General features: G+C 42.8%; 1 protein-coding gene across 2 annotated transcripts in view; it reads left to right on the top strand.

Annotated features, from left to right (window-relative positions):
* Positions 1-22,083, top strand: part of LOC115104484 (protein 4.1-like) — a 137,801-nt gene that overhangs the window by 23,902 nt on the left and 91,816 nt on the right. Inside the window, exon 1 of one of the 2 annotated variants that reach the window (XM_065006957.1) lies at positions 7,739-7,819. The exons of the other annotated variant lie outside the window; for it this stretch is intronic. The gene's annotated coding sequence lies outside the window, so the exon portion shown is untranslated. Of the gene's footprint in view, positions 1-7,738; positions 7,820-22,083 lie in introns of those variants that run through there. 2 annotated transcript variants of the gene reach the window in all.

Here is a 22,083-nt window from a genome sequence, read left to right as displayed (position 1 = left end):
CTATCTGTTAACTAATGTTTTCCCTCTACAGTATATGGTTAATTTTCAGAATGAGAGAATATGGTGAAAATGAGGCGTTGCTTGTTAAACAAGTGGATTCAGGGTTAAAGTGTAGCTGGAGCTGGGCCTGGCTTACTGTAAGCTGGATGCTATTCACTATAGAGGTGAAAGGAACACCACACACTTCCCCTCTTTCCCACTTTTGCTGGCACATTGTAGAACAGATGTCCACAGGAAGAAAGTGTACAATGTAATAATGCCAATAATGTGCAGTGTAGCCCAAAGATATTGTTTTTGTTGTGTTGAACTTGACAGTAACACACGTTACTGTAATTTGTCATTTGTTTTACTCGGTGAACGTTATTTTTTCACACATGTAGCCTTGTGCACTTGATCGATGCCTACTATAGTGGCCACTATAATAGAGCAAAAATAGAATGCCTGTTTGTTTCATTCTACTTTAAGATGTTTTGTGTGGTCACATGCGTTCTATTATAAAGGCTGTCATGGCTAACTGTTTTTTTCTCAAGACTTGAGTGTCATTTGCAGTAAAGTCTAGGCAACAAATAACATTGGATTGCTTTCTTTACATGTTTTTTTAGCTGTGGGTTAGGTTCACATGAAGCACTTTTTATTTTACACACAGAGACTGATCATGTAGATCATATTCTTTGTTGTTGCATTTCCCCCGAGCAGGTTTTTTGCATGTTTCAGTGCCAAAAAAACAAGTGTCACCTTTTTGTGCCCTCATCATCCCTGTATCATACTGTGGGGATATCTTTCAGCTGCAGGGACTGGGAGACTAGTCAGGATCGAGGGAAAGATGAATGGAGCAAAGTACACAGAGATCCTTGATGAAAACCTGCTCCAGAGCGCTCAGGACCTCAGACTGGGGTGAAGGTTCACCTTCCAACAAGACAGCAACCCTAAGCACACAGCCAAGACAACGCAGGAGTGGCTTCGGGACAAGTCTCTGAATATCCTTGAGTGGCTCAGCCAGAGCCCGGATTTGAACCCAATCTAACATCTCTGGAGAGACCTGAAAATAGCTGTGCAGTGACGCTACCCATCCAACCAAGACAGCTTGAGAGGATCTGCAGAGAAGAATGAAGAGAAGAAACTCCCCAAATACAGGTGGGCCAAGTTTGTAGCATCATACCCAAGAAGACTTGAGGCTGTGATCACTGCCAAAGGTGCTTCAACAAAGTACTGAGTAATGTGTCTGAATATGTATGTAAATGTGACATTTAATTTTTTAAATTTTTTTATACATTTGCAAAAATAAATTTAAAACCGTTTTTACTTTGTTGTTATGGTGTATTGTGTGTAGTTTGATGAGGGAGAAAAACTATGTAATCCATTTTAGAATAAGGCTGTAACGTAACAAAATGTGGGAGGGGTCTGAGAACTTTCTGAATGCACTGTACATTTTAAATAAATACAAATGATAGATTTGTATACATTTTTTCCAAAATGCCAATGTCAGAACGGCCTTAACACAATAAGGGCTTTGCATGGTCGGCTTCAGCTCAGACTAGACACGTTTTAGAAGACAGTTTGTTTTCTGTCTTTGAAAACTATTAAAAAGCGAATTCAATGTTCTTATCTCTGCCACTGCTTCTCCTCCACCTTCTCACTTACCTTGTATTTTGACAGGTATTTCTTGAAGCATTCTTAGACATTAAGTTCCTGATTAAACCGTGATTGACTTGCCCCTCACGACAGATGCAGTCAAGTGTTTAATGAATCCCCCTCGGCTTGCCTATTTTTCACCCGATAATTAGGTGTCTATTGTAATGAGTCGTACCGTTGTGACGAAGAGCGACAGGAGCCCATCAAAATGACACCCGAAACACTGGAGTTGACTGGCGTTTCCTTGGTGACCCGGGTCGTGTTTATTTGGCACCAAATGGAGAGAGAAAATTGACTGAAACAGGTAGGGACTACCTGGACTTGTTCAATAAGGAATATGCATCTTTGTTTTCCGTTGCTAAATGTTTTAACACCACAGGGTATTGCAGGGTTTTACAGGGTGTTACAGGGTTTTACAGGGTGTTACAGGGTATTGCAGGGTGTTACAGGGTGTTGCAGGATGTTGCAGGGTGTTACAGGGTGTTGCAGGGTGTTACAGGGTGTTGCAGGGGTTTACAGGGTGTTGCAGGATGTTACAGGGTATTGCAGGGTGTTACAGGGTGTTGCAGGATGTTACAGGGTGTTGCAGGGTGTTACAGGGTGTTGCAGGGGTTTACATGGTGTTGCAGGATGTTACAGGGTATTGCAGGGTGTTGCAGGGGTTTACAGGGTGTTACAGGGTATTGCAGGGTTTTACAGGGTGTTGCAGGGTATTGCAGGGGTTTACAGGGTGTTGCAGGGTATTGCAGGGTGTTGCAGGGTATTGCAGGGTGTTGCAAGGGTTTGCAGGGTGTTACAGGGTTTTGCAGTGTGTTACAGGGTGTTGCAGGGTGTTACAGGGTTTTGCAGGGTGTTACAGGGTATTGCAGGGTGTTACAGGGTATTGCAGGGTTTTACAGGGTGTTGCAGGGTGTTGCAGTGTATTGCAGTGTATTGCAGGGTTTTGCAGTGTGTTGCAGGGTATTGCAGTGTGTTACAGGGTGTTGCAGGGTTTTACAGGGTGTTGCAGGCTGTTACAGGGTGTTGCAGTACAGCAACAGTGTATTACAGGGTGTTGCAGTACAGCAACAGGGTGTTGCAGGGTGTTACAGGGTGCTGAGGGTATTACAGGGTGTTGCAGTACAGAAACAGGGTGTTACAGGATGTTGGAGGATGTTGCAAGGTGTTGGAGGGTGTTACAGTACAGCAACAGGGTGTTACAGGATGTTGGAGGATGTTCCAAGGTGTTGGAGGGTGTTACAGTACAGCAACAGGGTGTTACAGGATGTTGGAGGATGTTGCAAGGTGTTGGAGGGTGTTACAGTACAGCAACAGGGTGTTACAGGATGTTGGAGGATGTTGCAAGGTGTTGGAGGGTGTTACAGTACAGCAACCGGGTGTTACAGGGTGTTGGAGGATGTTGCAGGGTGTTAGAGGGTGTTGCAGTACAGCAACAGGGTGTTTCAGGTTGTTGCAGGGTGTTTCAGGTTGTTACAGTACAGCAACAGGGTGTTACAGGGTGTTAGAGGGTGCTTCAGGTTGTTACAGTACAGCAACAGGGTTTTACGGGGTGTTAGAGGGTGTTTCAGGATGTTTCAGGTTGTTACAGTACAGCAACAGAGTATTACAGGGTGTTAGAGGGTGTTGCAGTACAGCAACAGGGTGTTTCAGGGTATTTCAGGTTGTTACAGTACAGCAACAGGGTGTTACGGGGTGTTAGAGGGTGTTTCAGGTTGTTGCATTACAGCAACAGGGTGTTAGAGGGTGTTTCAGGTTGTTACAGTACAGCAACAGGGTGTTACAGGGTGTTTCAGGTTGTTACAGTACAGCAACAGGGTGTTAGAGGGTGTTTCAGGGTGCTTCAGGTTGTTACAGTACAGCAACAGGGTGTTTCAGGGTGTTTCAGGTTGTTACAGTACAGCAACAGGGTGTTACAGGATGTTAGTGTGTTACAAGGTGTTGCAGTACAGCAACAGGGTATTGAAAAGTTTTGCAGAGTATTAGTGAGGTCGGGTACTGATGTCGGGTGATTAGGCCTGGCTCGCAGTCACCGTTCCTATTCATCCCAAAAGTGTTCGATGGGGTTGAGGTCAGGGCTCTGTGCAAGTCAGTGAAGTTCTTCCACATTGATCTCAACAAACCATTTCTGAATGGACCTCGCTTATGGACCTCGCTTTGTTCATGGGGACATTGTCATGCTGAAACAGGAAAGGGCCTTCCCCAAACTGTTGCAACAAAGTTGGAAGCAAAGAATCGTCTAAAATGCCATTGAATGGTGTAGCGTTAAGATTTCCCTTCACTGGAACTAAGGGGCCTGAACCATGAAAAACAGCCCCAGATCATTAATTCCTCATCCACCAAACTTTACAGTTGGCACGATGCATTCGAGTAGGTAGCGTTCTCCTGCATCCGCCAAACACAAATTTGTCCGTTATTCATCGCTCCAGAGAATGCGCTTCCACTGCTCCAATGATGGCGAGTTTACCACCACTCCAGCCGACGCTTGGCATTGAGAATGGTATTCTTAGGCTTGTGTGCGGCTGCTCGGCCATGGAAACCCATTTCATAAAGCTGCCGAAGAACAGTTCTTGTGCTGACGTTGCTTCCAGAGGCAGTTTGGAACTCGGTAATAAGTGTTGCAACCGAGGACAGACGATTTTTATGCGCTACGTGATTCAGCACTCTGCGGTCCCGTTCTGTGAGCTTGTGTCGCCTACCACTTCGCGGCTGAGCCGTTGTTGCTCCTAGACGTTTCCACTTCACAATAACAGCACTTACAGTTGACCGGGGCAGCTCTATCAGGGCAGAAATTTGATGAATTGACTTGTTGGAAAGGTGGCATCCTATGACGGTGCCATGTTGAAAGTCACTGAGCTCTTCAGTAATAATACTGCCAATATTTGTCTATGGAGATTGCATGGCTGTGTGCTCAATTTTATACCCCTGTCAGCGACGGGTGTGGCTTAAATAGACGAATCCACTCATTTGAAGGGGTGTTCACATACTGCTGTATATATAGTGTAGCTAGTGCTACTTTATGGCATCATTCTCACTTGCAGGAATCTGGCTCACCTTTCAGACCTCGGCTGCCAGCTGGAGGAGTTAGGTTGGCCTTCACAGAAATGCATCAACCACTAAATGAGGCTTGGAGTCGGCACCGCTCAGGCAACCCTTCACATTTTCTGAAGGGTCTGAGTCAGAGTGCTCAGTCTCTGGGAACCTTCCAACCCATTTCCTTCTCCCATTTCCACCTATCTGAAATTTGTTTTTTTGACGTCCCCCCAGGGTGGTTGGGGGTGTATGAGGACAGTCAACACTCAGCCCACTCTCTCTTCTTTGAACTGATGGAACTTGTGTAGATGAGATGACAGTCAAAAGTCAGACCCTGGGAAAGCTAGTAATTCAATTTCAGATAAATCGTACTGGATCAGCAGGCCGTTAATAGGTGTTAACTTGTCAATATATGCCTTGTGCTTTTGGGACAGTGTCCTGGGTGGTCAATGATATAATTATATAACGTTTTCACTTGGAAATCAGAAAGTCAGATATTTCTAAGGGAATGTAGTTTTAGGATGTTTGTGTACTGTTATTCATCTTTTAATTCAGGGTTAGCTTTTCAGCTATCTAATACAGATGTAGGAACTTCATTTGAGTCCGTTTGCTACAGCAGGAAAGTAATCCTGCAGCAACAGAAAATGTGACTTGTTATGTGGATTATAATGAATGGCCAATTTTGTAGGCGTTGATACACACCACTGGAGGCTAGTGAGGGGAGGACGGCTCATAATAACGGCCAGAATGGAGCGAATGGAAGGGCTCATTACCACGAGCCTGTCCTCCCCAAATCAAATTTTATTTGTCACATACACATGGTTAGCAGATGTTAATGCGAGTTTAGCGAAATGTGCCACCAACGTCCTGTGATATACACTATATATATATAAAAGTACACTACCTGACACAAAGTATGTGGACACCTGCTCGTCGAACATCTCATTCCAAATCATGGGCATTAATATGGAGTTGGACCCCCCTTGGCTGGGGGGACCTCCACAGCCTCCACTCTTCTGGGAAGGCTTTCCACTAGATGTTGGAACATTGCTTCAATTCAGCCACAAGAGCATTAGTGAGGTCAGGCACTGATGTTGGGCGATGAGGCCTGGCACTCGGCGGTGTGGACTGTCAGCAACGGGTGTGGCTGAAATAGCCGAATCCACTCATTCGAAGGGGTGTCCACATACTTTTATATATATAATGCATGTGGACATTCCTTCAAATTTGTGTAGTCAGCTATTTCAGCCACACCTGTTGCTGACAGGTGTATAAAATCGAACACACAGTCATGCAATTTGGCTATACTTTTGGTCATCTAGTGTATTTTTCTAAAGGGAAAATCAAGTCTGAAAGTTCAAAGCGGAAATGACACAATTCAGAAGCATTTTTAAACCTCAAATACACTTCAAGTTTTTAATTTCCAACAGTTCATAAAAGTTCTGCAACAGGGTGATCAAATTAAGATTTTACACATGTAATGTGCCTGTCATACAAATTATTTTATTAAATTATAACTGTTTAGCATATTTTAGCATAAAAGGGGAGGTTCATCGTCGTTTGATCTGGTAATATGACCGTAAATGTTTCTAAATTTAATAATGTTTGCTGGCTTCATAATTCAACCTCTAATCTAAGCAATCTGCACACACAATATTGTTATAAATCTTAATTTTGAGGAGTCTAAACTGATTTATAATTTGATGGTTTTGTGGTCATTAATAGCACCAGACCATATCAGCTAATGCACTCAGGTCTGCAGAGCATTATAATTGTATTTTCAGGGGAATTTTCATATAAATGAATATCGCAAATAGAATCAAGACAATCTGTCTGAATAGAAATGGCCCCAGATGGCCCCCTCAAGGTCATTATCAGACTGAACTGAAGGTCAGGATTCGGGGTTGTCTTTTGCACAATAACAGTAGACAGACATTATGTTATGCATTTGGTGTGCTGTGTATGGTTTCAGGTAGTAGTTATGAGTTGTGTTGTTATAGACTATTTAAGCTGTGATGTCGTTCTATGCATTTTAGATAGACGGTAGCTCAGACCTTAAAAGATTGTCATCCCATTAGCTTGTTTTTTATGTTGGCAAAATTTTGTTCCTCAACTTTTTATGTCACAAGCCGCCACTTTAACAAGTGCTTCCTGAGAGCCAGATAGAAGTGCTTTACAGCTATAGCAAGTTGTTTACCAAAGCTTCAAGGACGCATATGTTGTTCAGAAAAGCTCAAACGTGGGAGCACCCATGGCATCACCCGATGCCCAGCTGTGATTTGAGGTGTGGCACTATGCAACATATAGGACCACCCGACCAAATAGCTCATAATCATGTTACGATCCCAAACTCTGATGTAGTGGAATATCAATGTTGTAACTCAACCTTAAATCAACACCTAGCAACCTCGTCAAGAAGGCCGGACCTCTTGGCGTAACCGTTAAGGTGTTGGCTTGACAGTCGCTCGAGCTGGGTTTGAGACCAGGTCAGGGCTAACTCCCGAATTGGCTACAATGGTGTTCGAAGCGGGATGGCGCATGTGAGGCCATCGGGGAGGTGTGTATGCATGAGAGAAGTGTGGGGAAACGCTCTCCTGAGGGAAGGGGTTAATGTAGCAACCTTAATCCAACAACGAGCAACTTTGTTAAGAAGTTTGGACCTCTTGGTATAATGGTTAAGGTGTTGGTTTGACAGGTTTTGGACCTGGGTTCAAGTCCTGGTATTCACTACAATATGTAATTAAATTGAAGCAAATTATTTTTTTCATTTAGATTTATATAATAGATAATAGTAATCTAAAAAGTATTACAGAAGTTTGAATAAGTAGTCTATGTGTTCCCCAAGGTCCGTTTCCAATGGGTGATAGCTCCTATTTCTTTTATTAGGACCTGCCAATTGGAGGAGGGGATTTTGCGCACGTATAATAGTATACACCTGCACCCGGTATTATCCATCTGTGGGTGGGTCGTGTTTTGTCATAAGGTGGGCATCCTTGGCTATCCCAGAATTCCGTTTTTCCCGGTGTAGAGTGTAGCAAGCTATTTTGGCTGCTGCAGGCAGTGGCAGGATGACATAGGGGAGACTTTACCGGTCTGCAGCTAAAGCGTGGAGGAACTGCACCTTAGACCAGAGATTTTGGAGGACACAGGATACCCGGTAAAACGCTACAAACTCCATCTTTCAGAAAGGAGAGTCATGTGTTGAAATCCAATAGTCGCACAATAATTGTGGAAAGAGAGAAAATAGTTTCGTTATCGAGGTTTTCATCTGAAAATGTGACGTGCCGGCGTCGCATCATTTACAGTAGGTGACGAAGCGGATTCCTTGCACCAACAAATACTGCTCAGGTGTAGAGCTACATTAACCTTTAAGACGAATAGAAATGTACATCTTTATTTAGTCTTTGTATCCAGTGTCCCACATTGTACTTTGAGAAACCATGCATAGGCTGCTGTGTAGCCTAGTGTATGTGTTAATTTTACTCGGGATACTGTATATTGTCCATGTGATCAAAACGCCCGATGCCTACTGCCTAGTAGCGACTGGTTCAAAAGTGTCTAGGCCAAATAATGCAATAACGCACGGATTCTTGCGCATCAGACAAAAAGTTGTCGGTTATATTCTGTTTGGAGAGTTGTGCGCTTTTGTGTGCTCTTTAATATTGCGTTACGTCTAGCGGTTTTGTGACTGGTAGACTAGACTATATCACTGGCGTATAACAGTTATGACTTGCAATCGTGAAGTTCCGGTCTCGGTTTTCGGGATGTGCTTCTGCAATGCGGTGGGTGTGGCCTGGCTGTTCGGTAGATGGAGAACGGAGATGAGAGAGGAGAGCGCCTATGTGGCCGCTTTGCCCTGGTTTACCCGTCTGATGGGGCGTTTTTCAGCCCACGTCATGGTTAGAGAGTGAGAGCAGATGCTACAGTCACAGGTGATGGTGCATTGTGCAAAATGAGTCAGAAAATGTAGGTGTAGTTGGCCATTGTTTACTATTTTTGGATGTGTTTTGTTTTGGTCTCATCTTTCATTATGGGGCACCACAAAGGGGTTAAAAATAGGCATGTGCTTGTGTGTGTAAATGTATAATAAACCATTGGTCAGATTTTTTTTTATCATCACTTAATTTATGATGTAGAAAATACAAATTGCACCACAAGAAAATGCCATGACTGACATGAAATGAACTGGATGTTATGATAACTGCCTGCACCACTCTGCTTGAAATGAGATGAATGTTATGATACTGCCTGCACCACTCTGCTTGAAATGAGATGGATGTTATGATACTGCCTGCACCACTCTGCTTGAAATGAACTGGATGTTATGATACTGCCTGCACCACTCTGCTTGAAATGAGATGAATGTTATGATACTGCCTGCACCACTCTGCTTGAAATGAGATGGATGTTATGATACTGCCAGCACCACTCTGCTTGAAATGAGATGGATGTTATGATACTGCCTGCACCACTCTGCTTGAAATGAGATGGATGTTATGATAACTGCCTGCACCACTCTGCTTGAAATGAGATGAATGTTATGATACTGCCTGCACCACTCTGCTTGAAATGAGATGGATGTTATGATAACTGCCTGCACCACTCTGCTTGAAATGAGATGGATGTTATGATACTGCCTGCACCACTCTGCTTGAAATGAGATGGATGTTATGATACTGCCTGCACCACTCTGCTTGAAATGAGATGGATGTTATGATACTGCCTGCACCACTCTGCTTGAAATGAGATGAATGTTATGATACTGCCTGCACCACTCTGCTTGAAATGAGATGGATGTTATGATAACTGCCTGCACCACTCTGCTTGAAATGAGATGAATGTTATGATACTGCCTGCACCACTCTGCTTGAAATGAGATGGATGTTATGATACTGCCTGCACCACTCTGCTTGAAATGAACTGGATGTTATGATACTGCCTGCACCACTCTGCTTGAAATGAGATGAATGTTATGATACTGCCTGCACCACTCTGCTTGAAATGAGATGGATGTTATGATACTGCCAGCACCACTCTGCTTGAAATGAGATGGATGTTATGATACTGCCTGCACCACTCTGCTTGAAATGAGATGGATGTTATGATAACTGCCTGCACCACTCTGCTTGAAATGAGATGAATGTTATGATACTGCCTGCACCACTCTGCTTGAAATGAGATGGATGTTATGATAACTGCCTGCACCACTCTGCTTGAAATGAGATGAATGTTATGATACTGCCTGCACCACTCTGCTTGAAATGAGATGGATGTTATGATAACTGCCTGCACCACTCTGCTTGAAATGAGATGAATGTTATGATACTGCCTGCACCACTCTGCTTGAAATGAGATGGATGTTATGATAACTGCCTGCACCACTCTGCTTGAAATGAACTGGATGTTATGATACTGCCTGCACCACTCTGCTTGAAATGTTTAAGTCACAGGGCAACTGGAACCTTCATTATTTTCATAGCCTATTTGAAGAGGTAGGCCATCCAACGTGTGCCCATACCAATACTTACTCTTAACGATTAGCGGACATGGACGTAAGGTCCACAGAATAGTGATTGTCATGGCTTCCCTTACATTAGCTGCATGGTAGGGTTGTGTTGTTGTTCCAGTGACACCTCTTCAGAAGGTGACTCACTCAAAGCCTGTTGATGTCAAACAGAGAGAAAATAAACAAACTGGCACAGATTTCTGTTGTGCTTTTCACTAATACCTGCCCAATATCCTTTATCTTGGCCAGAGCTCAGCCGACCATTGGTCAATATTAGCGAAATAGCTTTCATTTTAACATAGCAAAATGTTCAACGGTTATAAGATTTTGGATAGTAGAAAGTGGCATGGCAGTGCACTTTTAAACCTTGTATAGATGTCTTCAGTCTAGGAACAGTGGATCTGTACCATTTTCCTTGTGGATGTGTCGTATCCCCGTGTCCCATGACTTTGATGGATGACTTAAAGTGCTTTTATGCTGACTACGGACTACTGCAACGATACTGCTACTGTGCTGAGGTGGAAGGTAACATGGGAGAATGTCACATACACAATCTCCTATCATAACCAAAAGGTTTATAGTGTGTTATATTCAGGCTATTATTGTAGGGGACCAGTGGACCTGGCATCCAAATGATAATGCTTGGTCTCGATTTGTCAGTCTGTGGACCCTTGTATACATCTCATACGTTTTCCCATCCTGGATGTTTCCCTGTGTCTTGGAAAGCGTTGTGTGATTGTGAACAGTTGGTAATCAGCCATGTGTCCTTGCTGAGAAGAGTTAATTGGCTTCGGTCTCCTGTGTCTAGTGTTTCAATCACTGGGATGTAGGCTACAGTGGCACAAGTCACAGAGTAGCAGCCTTCTTTTAGGCTACAGTGGAACAAGTCACAGAGTAGCAGCCTTCTTTTAGGCTACAGTGGAACAAGTCACAGAGTAGCAGCCTTCTTTTAGGCTACAGTGGAACAAGTCACAGAGTAGCAGCCTTCTTTTAGGCTACAGTGGAACAAGTCACAGAGTAGCAGCCTTCTTTTAGGCTACAGTGGAACAAGTCACAGAGTAGCAGCCTTCTTTTAGGCTACAGTGGAACAAGTCACAGAGTAGCAGCCTTCTTTTAGGCTACAGTGGAACAAGTCACAGAGTAGCAGCCTTCTTTTAGGCTACAGTGGAACAAGTCACAGAGTAGCAGCCTTCTTTTAGGCTACAGTAGAACAAGTCACAGAGTAGCAGCCTTCTTTTAGGCTACAGTGGAACTAGTCACAGAGTAGCAGCCTTCTTTTAGGCTACAGTGGCACAAGTCACAGAGTAGCAGCCTTCTTTTAGGCTACAGTGGAACAAGTCACAGAGTAGCAGCCTTCTTTTAGGCTACAGTAGAACAAGTCACAGAGTAGCAGCCTTCTTTTAGGCTACAGTGGCACAAGTCACAGAGTAGCAGCCTTCTTTTAGGCTACAGTGGAACAAGTCACAGAGTAGCAGCCTTCTTTTAGGCTACAGTGGAACAAGTCACAGAGTAGCAGCCTTCTCAGAGCAAAACAGGAAGAAAGTGAAGCTACTGGGGCATTTCTGTCAATGGCAGGATAAAGGCGTTCGGTTGTGCACCCTTATCTCATCCAAGAGAGTTCACAGTACTTTTAGGCTGCCGCTATGCAGTGTAAGTACACAATTACTGCATGGAGACTAATTTATACCATCAGATATGCTTTATGTAATTTATGCTTAGCAGAGCTTGCTGCATCCACTTGTTTGTGACTCAAGGAGGTGTGTCTTAGCACAAGGGCACCATGGACAGCACCACAGGCTTTGACGAGACAATCAGACCCAGTTCAAGTCCTGTAACACTGTTGTAGGCACTGGAAGGGCCATTGAAGGTCAATCAGGGAGCCTTGTAGGTGTGCTGCTGCTTTGTCATCAGGATAATTCAATGTCATTGAAACAGATATATGCAGTTTCACAAAACACTGCCGTTCCTTTCCCTGATGCAGCCTATGCGTTGAACCATAAGCAGTTTAGAGGAACTTAACACTGGTTGTGTAAAGGTTTGGTAGTAACCTTTACGTTACAGCAACAACTAGGAACATAACTTATTGTTCTTATACCATGTTATGACCACTTTATTCTGTGCTTAATGTGAAGCGCTATCCAAGGTTTTGTAGAGGTTGTATCTAGGTTTTTGGAGGTTGTATCTAGGTTTTGGAGGTTGTATCTAGGTTTTTGGAGGTTGTATCTAGGTTTTATAGAGGTTGTATCTAGGTTTTTATAGAGGTTGTATCTAGGTTTTTATAGAGGTTGTATCTAGGTTTTTGGAGGTTGTATCTAGGTTTTTGGAGGTTGTATCTAGGTTTTTGGAGGTTGTATCTAGGTTTTTATAGAGGTTGTATCTGGGTTTTTGGAGGTTGTATCTAGGTTTTTCGAGGTTGTATTCTCCATTTCTAATAGTAATACTCTGGCCATGTATAGGCCTATAGACAGTATATAGGCCTATAGACAGTATATAGGCCTATAGACAGTAAATAGGCCTATAGACAGTATATAGGCCTATAGCTCTATATGGATTATAATCTTCACAGTATGCAGAGCGGCTGTCCTACATTTTTTGAATGACAGCCTTTAAGCACCCTCTGTAATTGTCTGGATCTGTGGATATTACTGTAACATCTAACTCCATGTGGTGCAATCCTGCTTTAGATTCCATGGGAGATATTCTTTACGACAAGAACAAACAGAAAAACAGTTGGAGCTTAATATGCCGATCTGATCAGTACATGCATTTTTCAAAATTAGGATCTAAAATCCAATCATTCCATTTTTTTCTCTATCTTATAATTATTCTATTTTTAGCCATCTTAACCAGGTTCTGTTTGCAGTTAGATGGACCTGATTGAATAATTCATTTTTCTCATTAGTGAAATGGTATTGGCTTTTTTTTGAAGAGGTCATTTGGTGGTGAGCATGCCTCGTCAATAATGTTAACGTCATCAGTCTTTTAATGATACCTAATATATTTTTTTTATTAATTAAAAAACTTTGTTTTTGTAATTGCAATTCTGTTCTCTTAATTTCAGGAAAGTAGTGATTCATGTTTGTGTAGATACCAAGTATTGGACTAATTCCTTATTCATGAGCAGTGTGGTTCTGGTCCATCAATGTAAAATGTGTAAACCCAAATAATAATTGTGTTCATCTAAACCATGTCAGCTGATTGGACCTCTCTCCCATCCAGATCAATGTTGTCTTTTGTGTTCATCTAAACCATGTCAGCTGATTGGACCTCTCTCCCATCCAGATCAATGTTGCCCTCAAGACCCTTTTTCATCTGTCCTTGTCTTATTTAACCTACTTGCACAAAACAGGTTTCTTCCGTGATAGGCCTTAATTACAGAAGTCCAGAGAGGACCTATTAACACAAAATATATCATTCCCTCGTTATGTTGAGATCACAATTTATTAATCTCATGATCTCTACATAACGAAAGTTGTTTTGTTGAGATCACGAGATAAATCAAAAATACCACGCCATCCATTTATATGTTCAGATTAACGATAACCCCCCCATCAAGGAGCCCTGTGGCTGCATTGATCGCAAGGGACATTTAAGCCCTGAACGATGCCTAACAGGCATACTGTCTCCCAGGCTGCATGCCGCCCCCCAAAACCACAGCCAATCGCATGCAAGGAACAATGTTGCTAACTTGGCTAGTATTGTGAGCTAGCTAACAAGCTAGCTTGCGATCTATGCTGGTTGTCAGCTTGCATAGCTGATATGTGTATAATTATAAGGGACACTTCATCTTTTGTGGATAATATTTACATTTACACTGGGTGAGCTCCATTCCTGACAGGCTGATCAGATTAAACTTCAGCCTCAAAGGCGGATAAGTCAGGATGCTGACTTTTAGGCCGTTTTATAGGTCAGGCTCCTTGCAGGCAGATTAGCTGTTAAAGTACTTTATAGACAGATACATATCTGGTCCAGGAGGTGAGTTCTATTCCTGGCAGGCTGATCAGACTCAATAGATGTCAGGATGCTGCCTTGTATGCTTTCATATGTAAGGCTCCTTGCCTACAAGGCAGCATCCTGATGTATCAGCCTCTAAGCCTGCTATTGAATCTGATCAAGCTCTGAGGCGGAAATTGAATCTGATCAGCCTGTCAGGAATGAAGCTCACCCACTGTAAATATTATCCATAAAACATGAAGTTTCCCTTACAATTGTAACGGCTTTCTTCTATCTCCTCCTCTGATGAAGAGGTGTAGCAAGGATCGGACCAAAATGCAGCGTGGTGGTTACTCATGTTCTTTAATGAACAAATGAACTATACATGAAATAACCAAATATACAAAACAACAAACGGAACATGAAAACCTATACAGCCTATCTTGTGACAACAAACACAAAGACAGGAACAATCACCCACGAAACACTCAAAGAATATGGCTGCCTAAATATGGTTCCCAATCAGAGACAACGAAAATCACCTGCCTCTGATTAAGAACCGCCTCAAGGCAACCATAGACTTTCCTAGACAACCCTACTCAGCCACAATCCTAATACCTACTAAAACCCCAATACAAAAACACACCACAAAATAAACCCATGTCACACCCTGGCCTGACCAAATAAATGAAGACAAACATACATACTTCGACCAGGGCGTGACAACAATTATACACATATCAGTTATGCAAGGCAACAAACAGCATAGATAACACGCTAGTTTAGCTAGCTAGGTATCCAGCTAACAAGACTACCTAGCTAACTAGCTTGCTAGCTCACTCGCTCACTCGCTCGTTCACAAGACTAGCCAAGTTAGCTGTGTTGTTGCTTTCATGCGATTGGCTGTGGTCTCGGGGGTGGCACACTACCTGAGAGACAGGGCTGCCTGTCAGGCATCGTTCATGGTTTAAATGCCCCATAAGGGCGTAGCTCCCCCACGAGCTCTTAGCTCAAGGTAAGGGACATTTACCTTGCTAACTTTCTCATTTATAAACTGATAATGAGCTCCAAACACAAATGAAAGCATGATGTTAGCATGAAATGTAGCCAAACAGATCTTTGTGTAGCAATCAGTAGAAACGTATGTGCTGGTCCACCGAGGGCTCTGCTGTCTCATCCATACTGTCAATCTATCATCAATACGTCACTCCTATTTATAGAGTTTCTCTTATGATCTCGACAAAACAGCTTTTGTTATGTAGTGATCGTGAGATAAATCAGTTGTGATCTCGACATAACAAAGGAATATTTTTTTTAATTCACATGTGCTCTCTGGACTTCCGTACTTGATACAGCGCGTTGTAACAGACAGAATCCATGACGGACATCAACTCCCCTCTGTGCGTTTATTCAACTGTACACCCCTCTCCCTGTGAGGTCTGGGGGAGAATCCTGCCTCTGTGCGGGCTGCTGGCTGGTTAAATTGAAGGGCTCTTTGGTAAAGAGGACCAGCTGCTGCGGTGAACTGGGTAATTGTCTGGAGCGGCTCTCTGAACTCTGCCGGCACACCGGTACCATTAGTGGAACAGTAAGATTAAGGGAGATGCCATACGGAGAAGAAAGCAATCAAATTGAAGGAGACAATCTGGGCCTTTGGGAGTAATTCAAGAGAGAACAGCAAGGTGGAGGAAGCAAGTGTAAGATAAAATTCTATTTGAAGAGGGGACATAGGCTGTTGGTAGTCTCTGTGCTGTAAATAGAGATAGGAGAAGAAGGGTTCAGATGCTATCTAGTCAGAGGAGATTGTTTTTCTTTTAGATACTTTGAGCATTTGATTGAGACTGCCCGGAGTGCTGAATGGGTGAGGTTTCCACTTCTGTGGCTATTCCATTTTCACCAGAATAACTCAATCAAACGCAGCTTGAGTATTTGCATGAAAACAAACACCATTTGAACCCAGCTGTGTCTGACTTGAAGACAGCCCATAGTTTGATGCTATATGTTCTCTAGAAGAGTCACACAGTACCTCAGGCAGAGAGACAGACTTTTGATAAGTACACTCCGGATACAGTAAGCCAGTAAATGTCAGAGCGGTGCCATCTTTTTCAAACAGCTGTCTGCATTCCAGCTGTGAGTGGAGAGTAGGACGCATGTTGGAGATAGTTTCGCTGGGCTGAGTCACAGACTATAGATTGTAGTGTAACGGATCCCAGTACACACTGGGATTCTCTGCACAGCTATGCTCAACCCGGTCTGTATTGACAGCCTTGCTAATTTTAGTCCCCAACTGGGGAGGGAGAGAGCGAGAGAGAGAATATTCATTCATTCATGCCACAATGGTAGCCCAGAGAGACATTTTCCCCTGGGACTTGTGTGCAAAATATCATACATCAGTTTCCACCAGAGGTTGGAGAAGCTACCCATTTGTTTTAGATAACATGTTATTTTTTGTGGAACTACTGGGGTTTGTCTCTGTGAGGAAATTCTCTTGACTTTCTCCCTTTGATCATTGTTGGTTTTCACCTTCATTGGCCATGAAATTTGACTAATTCTGGTTGAAATATTTTTACTCCTGAGAAATAAATTACCTTCAAATGATGGCTTGAATAATTCATATTTCTGCTTACTACGAAGATAGAGAAATGTCAAATGTTCATGATGTTTCAAGCAAATATACAGTATGGCTACATTTACAACATTTTATGATTATAATTTCCTGTATCAGAAAGGATTTCCTGACCTTCATGGGTGACACGATCTTTCTTGTTCTATTTTCTTGTTCGGCAGTAATGTCTGACTCTGCTGTTGCAATATTAATCCAACAGAAGACTGCTGTGCTGAACCAAACTCCCTCTGTTTAGCCTGGACTATCTGGAATCCTGCCATAGTAACTGCCACAGCAATGGACACCTTTGTCTTTTTTTTCTCCCAGGCTAATTTTATCACGGTGTAACAATAGTGATTGTGTTTTATGGAAATATGGTGCACAGTAGCCTACATGTTGTATGACATCTCTTCAGTGCTGTATCTGACGTATGTTGTAGTTCGAGCGCATCATTTGGACTGAAGCTATGTCAGCCCATCTTGTATAATTAAGTAGTACTAGTAACACAAGTGTAATGACCACAAAAAAACCCCCGGCTTTTCTCAAGAGTGGAATTGACTTGCTATGGATGGAGGCCATCCTTTTAAGATAAGCCTATAACTCAGGGCCATATTCCATTTGTCACGTTGGCATAAATGATTCGGGAGACAGGCACAGGAATTCGTAATAGCTTTTTTTATTTGGCCCAAATTACGGCGTGTCGTGTAAAGGCACGGGGATGAAGACCAAACAAACATGTACACAAAACACGGGACTGAAACCCAAACAAAAGAGTGAGGAGTACCTTGAAAAAATAACACTAGCACAATGATTACCACATGGGATGAAACCCATAACCATCTGCGCAATCCACAAGGGCACGAAAGTCCAAAACATACAGCACAGGTACTCACACGCACCAACGGACATTGGAACAAAAATCGACAAGACCGTGGAAACCAAAGGGCACATATATACAAATACTAATCAGTGGGAATAGTGTGCGTGATGAAAGTTCCGGAGGGATCCGTGACACCATTAAACCTACAGTAGTAATACGGTGAAGAGAAGAATGTCCTTGCACAGCGAGAAAGCATTTAAAGGGGAATTACACACTAAAACAAAAAATGGTATTCTGGAGTGATTTAAGCGTTGACATGGACTCAGAACATCCATTTTCGTTTTTTTGTAATATTGAGAGTTTAAAAAAAGACATATCACAAACCAGGAAAAATAAAACAGAGAAAACAGAATTTGAAAAAACACAAAATATCATTTTATGGGGCCTGTCATACCAAATACTGTTTATGAACCAAACACATCTCTTGGACTTGGGAAAGACATGCTTGCGACTTGTTTCATTTTTTTTTAAAGTAGCTCTCATGCTAGAAAAGGTTGGAGTCCCCTGACTTACACTGTGTAAATGAAACATTCTTGACTTAGTAGTATTTTTTTGAACATTACACTATTCAGTCAGAAACAAGGAAGGCATACCTGGGTTTGATTGAATAGGGCTCCTAGAAACTAAGCCCTTTTTCTACTTACCCAGAGTCAGATGAAGTCCTTGGATACCATGTTAATGTCTCTGCTAGCTGTACCAGTAGACTCCCAGTCATTGCTCTAAATGCTAGTTAGCAATGGCTCACGGAACTACCTTCAAACACAGAGAAATGTTTATTCATATTCATCTGACTCTGGTTAGTAAGAAAAATAGTTTAATTGCCCAAAAATACAAATAAAGGACTTCATTTAGGGCTAGTTGGTATACCGTATTTTATGATATACCGGTATTGATGCACGGACCTGTTTGGGTTTTTACTTTACCTTCTATAACGAAATTTAGCCCACCTGTACATAGCCCATCTATAATTTAGCCCAAACAACTACCTCTTCCCCTACTGTATTTATTTATTTATTTTGCTCCTTTGTATTTACTTCGCCACCATGGCCTTTTTTTTTTTGCCTTTACCACCCTTATCTCACCTCATTTGTTGTTCCTCTACCAGGTGACACTTCTGTTCAGTCTGCATGGTCAACAATGATGCCGACAACGATGCTGTTTTCACTTTGCTTATTATAAATCCTCTAGCGTTCTATGATTACACTATTAATTTGTGTTTCATACATCTTTTCTTAGCAAGTTGGGTCTAAATCTTGTTAGCCACTAATGCTAATTGCTAGTGTGCTGGCTAGATAGCTAGCAAATACATTTACTGAGTCAGAGCAAACCAATTAGCTATACATCCTGATAATACCAGTGATGGTGTAGACCCAAATCAGCATGTTGTTTGTGCAACAGTATCTTCTAAATCAAAGAGGAATACGTAAGGCATGACTATGTTAGCTACATGAAGTAGCTAAGAGAAAACAATCAATGTAGCCAAAGATTATAGGGTCTCCTAGGAAACGCTTACCAACACTTTGGTCCTAACCTGTCACAATAACTCCTCCCTGGCAATTCCATTGTCATGTCAAACAACACTGTATGCAAAGTGACCACTATCATATTCTTACTAAAATTACAATAGTCATTCTATTTCCATGATTCCAACAGTTCACCCAAGTCTTTTGCTCTAAATCGCAAGACATTGCAACATTTTTTTTTTTAAAGGCCTAGATTGTATCGTGCAGCACTCACTACTCATAAAGTACCTTAGGATCACTCACTACTCATAAAGTACCTTAGGATCACTCACTACTCATAAAGTACCTTAGGATCACTCACTACTCATAAAGTACCTTAGGATCACTCACTACTCATAAAGCACCTTAGGATCACTCACTACTCATAAAGTACCTTAGGATCACTCACTACTCATAAAGTACCTTAGGATCACTCACTACTCATAAAGTACCTTAGGATCACTCACTACTCATTAAGTACCTTAGGATCACTCACTAATCATAAAGCACATTTAGAATTTATATTATTAAAAAACAAAATACCGTCAAATAATGTCATACCATCCATTTTTTTTAAATACCGTGATATGATATTTGGGCCATATAGCCCAGCCCTAACTTAATTACCCAAATCTCTTTAACTCTTAGTGCCTGATTTCATCCCTGGCCCTCCATGGAAGAAAGGTGACATGGGGAAAGACAATCCTATGCTTCTTTCAGAGATCTGAAAATATCCCCCAGCACGTCACAGCTATGTTAGAGGATTTTATCGTTTCCTAGGGGTCAGTGGGGCTGTCTCAAAACATATCCCAACATCCCCTCTGGCAGAGTGTTCGGAGTGACTCCCGTCATTACCCATCAGCCTCTGAGAAGCGGAGCATGCTGGGGGATATTTTTAGATCTTTGAAAGAAACGAGAGGGGGAGAGAAAAGAAAGGAACCCAAGCTGTTGCCTTCTTGCTGTTTACTAACATTTGTTTGAATTGGTGTAAAAGTGTGATTGAGATGAGATTGTCCTCAGCTTTTGTCAGCTTTTTTCTTCTCTATCACAAATGTTTTCCCAAATTCTAGCAGTGAGGTAAAAGCCTACCCATTGGTTAAAAACAAGAATAAAACGATGGGCTCCAACAAAACTGTCCTGTTAAAAGTGAGACTATGAGCTGGCTAGGTCCAATTTTCAGTATGGCTATATACACTATATATACAAAAGTATGTGGACACCGCTTCAAATTAGTGGATTTGGCTATTTCAGCCACACCCTTTGCTGACAGGTGTAAAAAATCAAGCACACAACTATGCAATCTCCATAGACAAACATTAGCAGTAGAATGGCCTCACTGAAGAGCTCAGTGACTTTCAACATGGTACCGTCATAGGATGCCACCTTTCCAACAAGTCAGTTCGTCAAATGTCTGCCCTGCTAGAGCTGCCCCGGTCAACTGTAAGTGCTGTTATTGTGAAGTGGAAACGTCTAGGAGCAACAACAGCTCAGCCGCGAAGTTGTAGGCCACCAAGCTCACAGAACGGGAACGCAGAGTGCTGAAGCGCGTAGCGCGTAAAAATCACCTGCCTCTGCTGCAACACTCACTACAGAGTTCCAAACTGCCTCTGGAAGCAACGTCAGCACAAGAACTGTTCGTCTGGAGCTTCATGAAATGGGTTTCCATGGCCGAGCAGCCGCACACATTCCTAAGAAAACCAAGCTCAATGCCAAGCGTCGGCTGGAGTGGTGTAAAGCTGGCCGCCATTGGACTCTGGAGCAGTGGAAACGCGTTCGCTGGAGTGATGAATCACGCTTCACCATCTGGCAGTCCAACGGACTAATCTGGGTTTGGCAGATGCAGGAGAACGCTACCTGCCCCAATGCACAGTGCCAACTGTAAAGTTTGGTGGATGAGGAATAATGGTCTGGGGCTGTTTTTCATGGTTCAGGCCCCTCACTTCCAGCGAAGGGAAATCTTACTGCCACATCATACAATGGCATTCTGGAGAATTCTGTGCTTCCAACTTTGTGGCAACAGTTTGGGGAAGGCCCTTTCCTGTTTCAGCATGACAATGCCCCCGTGCACAAAGCAATGGCCATACAGAAATGGTCTGTCGAGATCTGTGTGGAAGAACTTGTCTGGCCTGCAACCCCATCGAAAACCTTTGGGATGGATTGGAACGCCGACTGCAAGCCAGGCCTAATCGCCCAACATCAGCGCACGATCTCACTAATGCTCTTGTGGGAGTCCCCGCAGCAATGTTCCAACATCTAGTGGAAATCCTTCCCAGAGGAGTGGAGGCTGTTATAACAGCAAAGGGGGGACAAACTCCATATTAATGCCCATGATTTTGGAATGAGATGTTTGACGGGCACTTTTGGCTATTTAGAGTACCACACATAGCATTTCTATGATCCACAAATCCCCGATTTACATTAGAGAGGGTCTGTAGAGCACACACACACACACACACACACACACACACACACACTAATATAGGTAATTTCAGCCTGGAATGTAGGGTTTATTGAGCTCATTCCCTTTCACTACTCCTACAGCAGACTCATCACTCACTACTCCTACAGCAGACTCATTACTACTCCTCCAACAGACTCATCACTACTCCTACAGCAGACTCATCACTACTCCTACAGCAAGACTCATCACTACTCCTCCAGCAGACTCATCACTACTCCTCCAGCAGACTCATCACTACTCCTACAGCAGACTCATCTCTACTCCTACAGCAGACTCATCACTACTCCTACAGCAGACTCATTACTACTCCTCCAGCAGACTCATCACTACTCCTCCAGCAGACTCATCACTACTCCTCCAGCAGACTCATCACTACTCCTACAGCAGACTCATCTCTACTCCTACAGCAGACTCATCACTACTCCTACAGCAGACTCATTACTACTCCTCCAGCAGACTCATTACTACTCCAGCAGACTCATCACTACTCCTCCAGCAGACTCATCACTACTCCTACAGCAGACTCATCACTAC

The sequence above is a fragment of the Oncorhynchus nerka genome, linkage group LG22, assembly GCF_034236695.1.
Source record: "Oncorhynchus nerka isolate Pitt River linkage group LG22, Oner_Uvic_2.0, whole genome shotgun sequence".
Lineage (NCBI taxonomy): Eukaryota > Metazoa > Chordata > Actinopteri > Salmoniformes > Salmonidae > Oncorhynchus > Oncorhynchus nerka.
Note: the sequence above shows the minus strand (reverse complement) of the source record. Positions and strands in the feature narration are given on the sequence as shown.